The sequence below is a fragment of the Sinocyclocheilus anshuiensis genome, unplaced genomic scaffold (assembly GCF_001515605.1).
Source record: "Sinocyclocheilus anshuiensis isolate Anshui unplaced genomic scaffold, SAMN03320099.WGS_v1.1 scaffold447, whole genome shotgun sequence".
NCBI classification, from domain to species: domain Eukaryota; kingdom Metazoa; phylum Chordata; class Actinopteri; order Cypriniformes; family Cyprinidae; genus Sinocyclocheilus; species Sinocyclocheilus anshuiensis.
Genome location: NW_015552615.1, coordinates 5317852 through 5326283, shown reverse-complemented (window position 1 = coordinate 5326283; position 8432 = coordinate 5317852). Strand labels below are relative to the sequence as shown.

Below are 8432 nucleotides of genomic sequence, written 5' to 3'. Positions count from 1 at the left end.
TCGCTCTTACCACAGAAATGCACGCTTCAAACAAAACAGTCAATGAAGACGAAGAAGAGAATGATGTGTGCTCCCGGCGCCTATTTATTCTATAGTCGCACCGGTAGTTACGTCATGGCTGTCACCGGCCAACGAGTTGGTGTTTTTTCAATGTATGCTTCAGACACGGGTCACGACGAGGCGTTCCCCATAGCGACCCCTAGAGGACGCAGTTCGAAGTTCCCATGAAAGGGAACTGTACTTTTGACTGTGCTTTTTGTTTTACTGTCCTGCCAAAACATTAAAAGAACAAAAAATATTTCTGTGCCGTTAACTAACTAAAACCAAAAGCATCTTTTTTTTTTTTTTAAACTCTTGAAATCAGACCAATGTTTTTACCAAAGAAACTCCCCACTCCAAAGTCCGCAGCAGCAGACCAGGGAACATAAAATTACCCACAACTCACTATGAAGAGAGCAATAAATTAGGTAGCACAAATTAGTCCACCAAAAAATGATTCCATTCTGACGCTCCAGAGTGAACAAGCCTCTTGAGTATTGAATTTGCTGAAGCAGACAGTTGACCTGCACATTCCTGTTTGTCTTACTGTCTGAACAGTCATTCTGACACATAGAAAAAAAATGGCTAACAATACTGCAGTCAAAAACATATTATTCTATTTTAACATATTAAGGGGATAATTCACCTAAACATAATTTTTTCCCATTTACTCACCCTCATGTTGTTCCAAACCTGTATGAATGTTGGTAACCAAACAGCTGTTAGTAGCCATCGACTTCCACATTATTTTTTTTCCACAATATAAAAGTCAATGGTTACCAGTGACCGTTTGGTTACCAACATTGTTAAAAATACCCTCTTTTGTGTTCAGTAGAAGAAATGAACACAAATGAATACAGGTTTGATGATGACAGAACTGGTTGACAGAACCGGTCCCTTTAAAAGTTTTTTTTTTTAATTCATATGAATACATGCAAAAAAGAAATTAAATATTTTTAAGGATATCTACGATTCTAACGATTTTATATCTTGCAGGACATAAATTAGCACTTCACTCTTTTCTTGTATTATACAAAATGTGTTTAACCTAAAAACACCAAGACACATGTTGCTATATAAACAAACTGTATGATATCATTCACAAACATTTCCGAAAACAACTGTGATAGCAGACAACTAATGCACAGCATTGAATTCTTGGAAAGGACTCCTTCATTGTCTCTGGAAACATGGGATTCCAACTACAAGCAGGAATGCTGGGAAGTGCTTTCGTGTCTTTGTTGTGGGTTTGGTAGGATAATAAGATTACGTGCGACTCCTGGCAAATCTACCGCCTCAAAAGATAAGGCCAATTACTCTGTTGTCTGCAACGACCGACAAAAAAAAAAGGAGAATAAGACAGCTCCTGTGGATCTTACGTGAAGATGGGAGGGAAAGTCAATCTACTCGACAATAACGCCGTTTTTTTATAGCGAAGAATGTTTGTTGTTTGTTTATGTGGTGGGTGTTGACAAAGCTTCTTAGTACAGCCAAGGTTAAGAAAGTAAAACACTTGGCTGTTTACTTCAAGAGGCTGAAGGAAAAGAGAGAGAGAGAGAAGAGAGAAAGAGAGAGAGAGAGAGAGAGAGAGAGAGAGAGAGAGAGAGAGAGAGAGATAAATGAAAGACTACAAGCTTCTAAGATGATAAAAGTGACACCTGAAGAGACTCAAAGCCACATAATCGCATTAAAACCTTACAACAAACTTAGCCTTCCTGTTTGGTATGCTACAGACGGTGGGCTGAGCTGAAGCCAAAAGAGAACAGCGGTGCTTTGGACACTAATACTTTAAAATTGGTAAGTTAACATGTATGTAGACTCATAAACCATGTAGCTAAACACAAGAGGCTTAATAATAAGCCAACTGGATATTTAACAGGCATTTTTAAATAACCAATGTGATTTAGTACATATCGTATATGTGTATTTCCTTATGTTTGGATAGACACTGATATATACATTGTGTAACCCAAAATGACTGTATTCAACACAAATTGGTTTTGCTGGTGGTTCTGAGGCCCAAAATCAACAGAGCTTCTAAAATGTAATCCCCTACATCAGTGGTGCCCAATCCTGCTCCTGCGGGCCAACGTCCTGCAGAGTTTAGCTCCAACCTGCTCCAACACACCTGCCTGGAGGTTTGTAGTAATCCTGAAGACTTTGATTAGCTGGTTTAGGTGTGTTTAATTAGGGTTGGAGCTAAAATCTGCAGAACATTGGCCCTCCAGTAGTAGGTTTGGATACCACTGCCTTATATACAAATATTACTTATAAATACAAATTAAACAAATGTTGGGAAAACCAACTAAATTAAAGAGGCTTAAGTTGAAGTACTAAAATTACTAAAACTTAAACCAAAATAAAAATGAAAGCCAATCCAAAATATCTATAAATACTATCACTAATTATGTAATTTTTGTAAATCATGTAATGCATTTAGCTGTAATCTGACATTTAAACTGCTTCAGCCTGTTCTGAATTATTTGTGAAGCTCAAATTATTAAACTCGGCCATACAAAAACTGAAAATGAATGTACTTTTATTAAAAGTCACATCTATAAATAAACTTGACATTAAAAAAGGTCCGTCTTGGATAGGGGTGCGCTGACTGATTGGCTACCAATCACTATCGGCCGATAATCACTTTGGGATGATTGATCGGCGGTCTCTATAAAGGCCGATCGCAAAAAAACGATCTCAAGCTGATGACGCGCCTACCGTGAGTGGTTTGGCACGACATGCAGCAGCACAGTCTCAGTCTCTGTCTTGACCAGGTGAAATCATTATAATGCTGAAGGTTGAGGTACAATTCATATTTCTTCATTAAATAACTTAAAGTAATTTGAAAACTTTCTGTGAGATAATTTCAAAGATAAAATGCGCAAACGGTTTCACAACGCGTCTACACTATAAGCGAGCTGCACGCTGCACAGTCGACACCGGATTCGTCACTTGCACAATCGAGGCAGTGTCGCGTCGTCACTAAAGTTTATAAATTGCATTTCTTTTTCATTCTTGCCAGTGTTCAACCATTCAGCGCTTGCACGCTCTCCTGGAGACCGTGCGCTCCTGTGCACACACATAACGCCAGGTTCACATTACTTAGTTTGCAATGCGTATGCGGTGCGTATTTTTTACACGCTCATGTTAATAGATTAAAGCAGTCACACTGCACACGGTTGCGGTCCGGCAGTGCGTTCCATGAGTGGTGCGTCTGCAGCAGTGCAGAGATCGTTTCCGCACCGAGTCTATTTTTGCTGTGCTGCAAGCAAAGAATTAAAGTAACAGCACATTGTTTGCGGTAAATATGAACATGGATTGACACAAAAATGTGGTAATTACACCATAAATGCATATAATTAAAGTCTACTGTGTTTCACAGTCAACACAAACATTTTTGACTAGGTTTAAAGCACTTTTAGATAAAGAAGGCAATAATACATGGCACTCATGGAGGTAGGTAAACAAAGTTCTTTATGAACCACAGGATTGCTTGTAATAAAGATTTAAATGCAAAAGAAAAGGCAGTAGAGCTGACTGTTTATATCAATGGTAAGTTTTAATTCAGAATGTTTGTGATAATGTAAGAAAAGTAGTTTAAATGGTTTGCCACTTGCTTGAGCAACTTAATATATCAATCTAGAAGTAAATGCAAAAGTAAAAACCATTGAATAATGTGTTTCTTATATTTATTGCGTTTAAACACGTCTATGAAAGATTGTATTACTGTACTGTGTAAAAAAAAGAATCTCAATGCTGAAAAAGCATTTTAAGTAACAATGTTTGGATTTAAAATCAAAATAATGGATAAATGTTGTCTTTGTAGTAAACAGCCACGGATCAGTTGCAGACTCCTGTGTGAAAGCACAGTCAGTGCTGCTTCTGCACCGCTTACATGGAGTGCATACGCACTGCAAACGGAGTATGTGTGAACCTGGCGTAAAAGGCCTCACATACAGCTCACGAAATCAGGCTTGTGCTGTGTGTAAGCTATTGTGCAAAAATGTCTAAAAAAATGCCCCCTTCCACCCCTCAAATTAAAAAAAAATCCCCTCTCACAAGAGTCATCTAAGAGGGGAATTCATTTTCAAAAATGAAATTCAGGCCCTGAATAAATGTCTAAAAATCTTGATTGGATCATCACTATAAATAATTCAACAAGATAAAAAGGCAGCTTTAAAAAGATCAGTATCGGTGACCGTATCGGCGGATACTGCTTTCTGTGATCTGCGATCGGCCTCAAAAATCCTAATCGGAGCACCCCTAGTCTTGGGCAAAGTTTCTTTATTTACTTCTAGGCATGATCTGTACTGTTGAATCAGGAAATTCAATGAAATTCAAGTTCCCCAAATAAACCTCCATTTTCCATTAAAAACAGATCGTTTCATGCCATTAGATGAACCAATAATGCTGTATTGGGCTGGTTGGAATGCTCAAATAAATGGAATGCTTTTATAAAAAGTGCAACAGTGGGGTTCCGAAAGTAAAAATCCCACTCATTTTCTCCATAGGCAAATTGATTTTTAATGACAGACCTATTGTGAGCTATGAGGTTGTTAATTCGTTGGTATATGCTTTTGGTCTCATTTTCAAACACTTTTTTTGCTTTTAATGTTGTGATTCACCATGTAGCTGATTGGTTTGGTTTACATTTTCTAACTCCTAAACAAAGACTTTTTAAAAATACCTATGGGAATAATGAATGGGGAAAACATTTCCCGAACCAAGCCTGCTGACAAAAGCTTGCTAATGCAATTCCCAAGATTATATACAGTGACAACCACTATATTAACTTAAAAAAAATGACACTTTAGTTTTAAGTGCACACATTGCACCTAAACGTGGTAATTACACCATAAATGCATATAATTAAAGTCTACTGTGTTTCACAGTCAACACAAACATTTTTGACTAGGTTTAAAGCACTTTTAGATAAAGAAGGCAATAATACATGGCACTCATGGAGGTAGGTAAACAAAGTTCTTTATGAACCACAGGATTGCTTGTAATAAAGATTTAAATGCAAAAGAAAAGGCAGTAGAGCTGACTGTTTATATCAATGGTAAGTTTTAATTCAGAATGTTTGTGATAATGTAAGAAAAGTAGTTTAAATGGTTTGCCACTTGCTTGAGACTCCTGTGTGAAAGCACAGTCAGTGCTGCTTCTGCACCGCTTACATGGAGTGCATACGCACTGCAAACGGAGTATGTGTGAACCTGGCGTAAAAGGCCTCACATACAGCTCACGAAATCAGGCTTGTGCTGTGTGTAAGCTATTGTGCAAAAATGTCTAAAAAAATGCCCCCTTCCACCCCTCAAATTAAAAAAAAATCCCCTCTCACAAGAGTCATCTAAGAGGGGAATTCATTTTCAAAAATGAAATTCAGGCCCTGAATAAATGTCTAAAAATCTTGATTGGATCATCACTATAAATAATTCAACAAGATAAAAAGGCAGCTTTAAAAAGATCAGTATCGGTGACCGTATCGGCGGATACTGCTTTCTGTGATCTGCGATCGGCCTCAAAAATCCTAATCGGAGCACCCCTAGTCTTGGGCAAAGTTTCTTTATTTACTTCTAGGCATGATCTGTACTGTTGAATCAGGAAATTCAATGAAATTCAAGTTCCCCAAATAAACCTCCATTTTCCATTAAAAACAGATCGTTTCATGCCATTAGATGAACCAATAATGCTGTATTGGGCTGGTTGGAATGCTCAAATAAATGGAATGCTTTTATAAAAAGTGCAACAGTGGGGTTCCGAAAGTAAAAATCCCACTCATTTTCTCCATAGGCAAATTGATTTTTAATGACAGACCTATTGTGAGCTATGAGGTTGTTAATTCGTTGGTATATGCTTTTGGTCTCATTTTCAAACACTTTTTTTGCTTTTAATGTTGTGATTCACCATGTAGCTGATTGGTTTGGTTTACATTTTCTAACTCCTAAACAAAGACTTTTTAAAAATACCTATGGGAATAATGAATGGGGAAAACATTTCCCGAACCAAGCCTGCTGACAAAAGCTTGCTAATGCAATTCCCAAGATTATATACAGTGACAACCACTATATTAACTTAAAAAAAATGACACTTTAGTTTTAAGTGCACACATTGCACCTAAACCTGTACAAAGTGGTAAACGATGGACAAATGCACATGAAAAATCACAGAGCAGCAGCACATCAGCACTGCGCCTAACACTTTCTCATTTTGCCGTTTATCTGCAGAGCGTCTGGAACAGCAGGGGGTGGCTATGCCCCTGAGATTTGTGGCCACACTCGGTTGAGTAAAGACGACACACACGTAGTTGGCATACACAGAGTGCTGGGTGAAGCTCTAATGCGCCTCTGTCCTCCCTCTCTCAATCAGTCCAGAACAAATATCTGATTCCGTCAGATTAACAGCCTCAATTTCGACGACTGCCACGCCGTGCCTTGGGGAGACTGAATTCAGGCTTTGTGTGCCAATATTAGTGTCGCTACAACCAATTCTATATGTCAAGCCTATTTGGTGGCATTAGAGGACACCCATGGAAGAAAAACCAGGAAAACAGGCATAGAGAGAAAAGGGATACAGGTAAATGATGAAAAGAAAATCACCCTCCAAATTGTGGCCATCTCAATTTGAGTGACCTCATCATGACAAGATGAGCAAAGTTGGCTCCAAACCCAGCTGGGACTGATAACAACTCCCTCCGGCATTACAGAGACAATCAATAACCTAGTCGGAGCATGCATAATTATTACGGCAGGGGACTAGAAGAAATACACAAGTCAAAGAGGGGTCCTCAATTACCAACAGGCAATGGACCGGGCGCCATGCTGTCAAATGATTGGTTTTCTCGGCAGCCCTGTGTATTCTACTGATCACCCAAAAACAACCCGGGGTGTCTCAGCACTGAACAAAAAGGCCATGAAGGTGACACTAGCAACACGCTCTGTATATACTGCTATACTCAACTGAAACACTATACACTTCTATTATGCACACTATTAGTGATTTCAAAAGTAGGGAAAAACTGAATGACTGACCAGTGGCTCTTTTCAAACGCTGCATTCTAAATCAGTACAATACACAGACAAGATATCAATGTAAACCGTTATATCTTATAGTGCTGGTACGTATGACCAAACTCTGTGTCATCACGTTCTATTAGTTCTACAGCTTCAGTTTCGTAACTTTCACGCTTAGTAACACATACAGCTGTTCCCTCACCACAGTGCAACAGTGAAAAGGGACCCCCTTTCAAACAGTGTCGTGTTCCGAACGTTGTATAAGCGACATACACCGGTATTGCGGTATTTTAAAAATTCATATCATAACAAAAATAAACACCGGTATTCGGTATGAACCGGTATACCGCCCAGCACTAATATCTTAAGTGAATCTAAACGGAATTGATAATGTGATGCATCACAAATTAGATCTGAAAGACAGCAAGAGATAACGTGCAGTCTATTATGTTGTTCATAATATTAGACGAAGACTAATATTCACAAGAGAAAACGCTCCCTGCTTTTGGATGGATAACTTCAACAGCTTTAATAAAGCCATACAGTTACATACTCAAAAAAAACTTCAAACACTCTTTGTTCTATTGATAATAATGTGATTCTTTGTTCTTTGTTTTATTACCCTTTTTACTTGTTTACTTGTCTTTTTCAAAGCAGTGTTTAGGCAACATGCCATTGTTTGAAAGTGTTTTTTATTAATTTCATTTGCATTACTTTTAAACTTTTTCTTATTCTTATTCTAACTTGTTTATAATAATTAAACTGTTAAATGCACTATATTGGCAAATGGCAAGTAACATTTAATTACATTTGGAATTCTGGGGTATAAAAAGTAAAAGTATGAAAGCATGAACTTTTTACAGTGTACGCACGAACACGTCTCAAAACACACAGATGTTCTCAAAAAAGGATCGCTTCTACACAGTGGTGGACGAAGTACACAAATCAAGTACTTGAGTAAAAGTACAGATACATATAATAAAATATTACTCCAGTAAAAGTAAAAGTACTCCTTTTTCAATTTTACTCGAGTGAAAGTACAAAAGTACTCTATTTTTTATGTACTTAAGTAAAAAAGTACTGATAGATAGATTTATTTTGCAATTTTATATAGTCTACTTAATTTAATTTTATATTAGCACATATTTTTTATAATCCTACCGCTCAAAATACCTGGGATTTTCCCAAAATAACCACTATATGGAGTCAAGATATATTTGTGTTGTTGATATGGACTACGTTGACGAGAGTGATGTAGTAATGTTCACTGTGAAGCTTACACTGCGAAGTACCTGAGAGAAAACAGATTTGACCATCTGATTTTCACCAGTAAGAAAAAAGTTGTTTTAAAGCTTGTTGTTTTGCAGAACATCACAGTTA

General features: G+C 37.6%; 1 protein-coding gene across 3 annotated transcripts in view; it reads right to left on the bottom strand.

The window, feature by feature from the left end:
- The window catches only part of LOC107666104 (membrane-associated guanylate kinase, WW and PDZ domain-containing protein 3-like), a 33865-nt gene that overhangs the window by 864 nt on the left and 24569 nt on the right, over positions 1–8432 (bottom strand). The window lies entirely within an intron of this gene.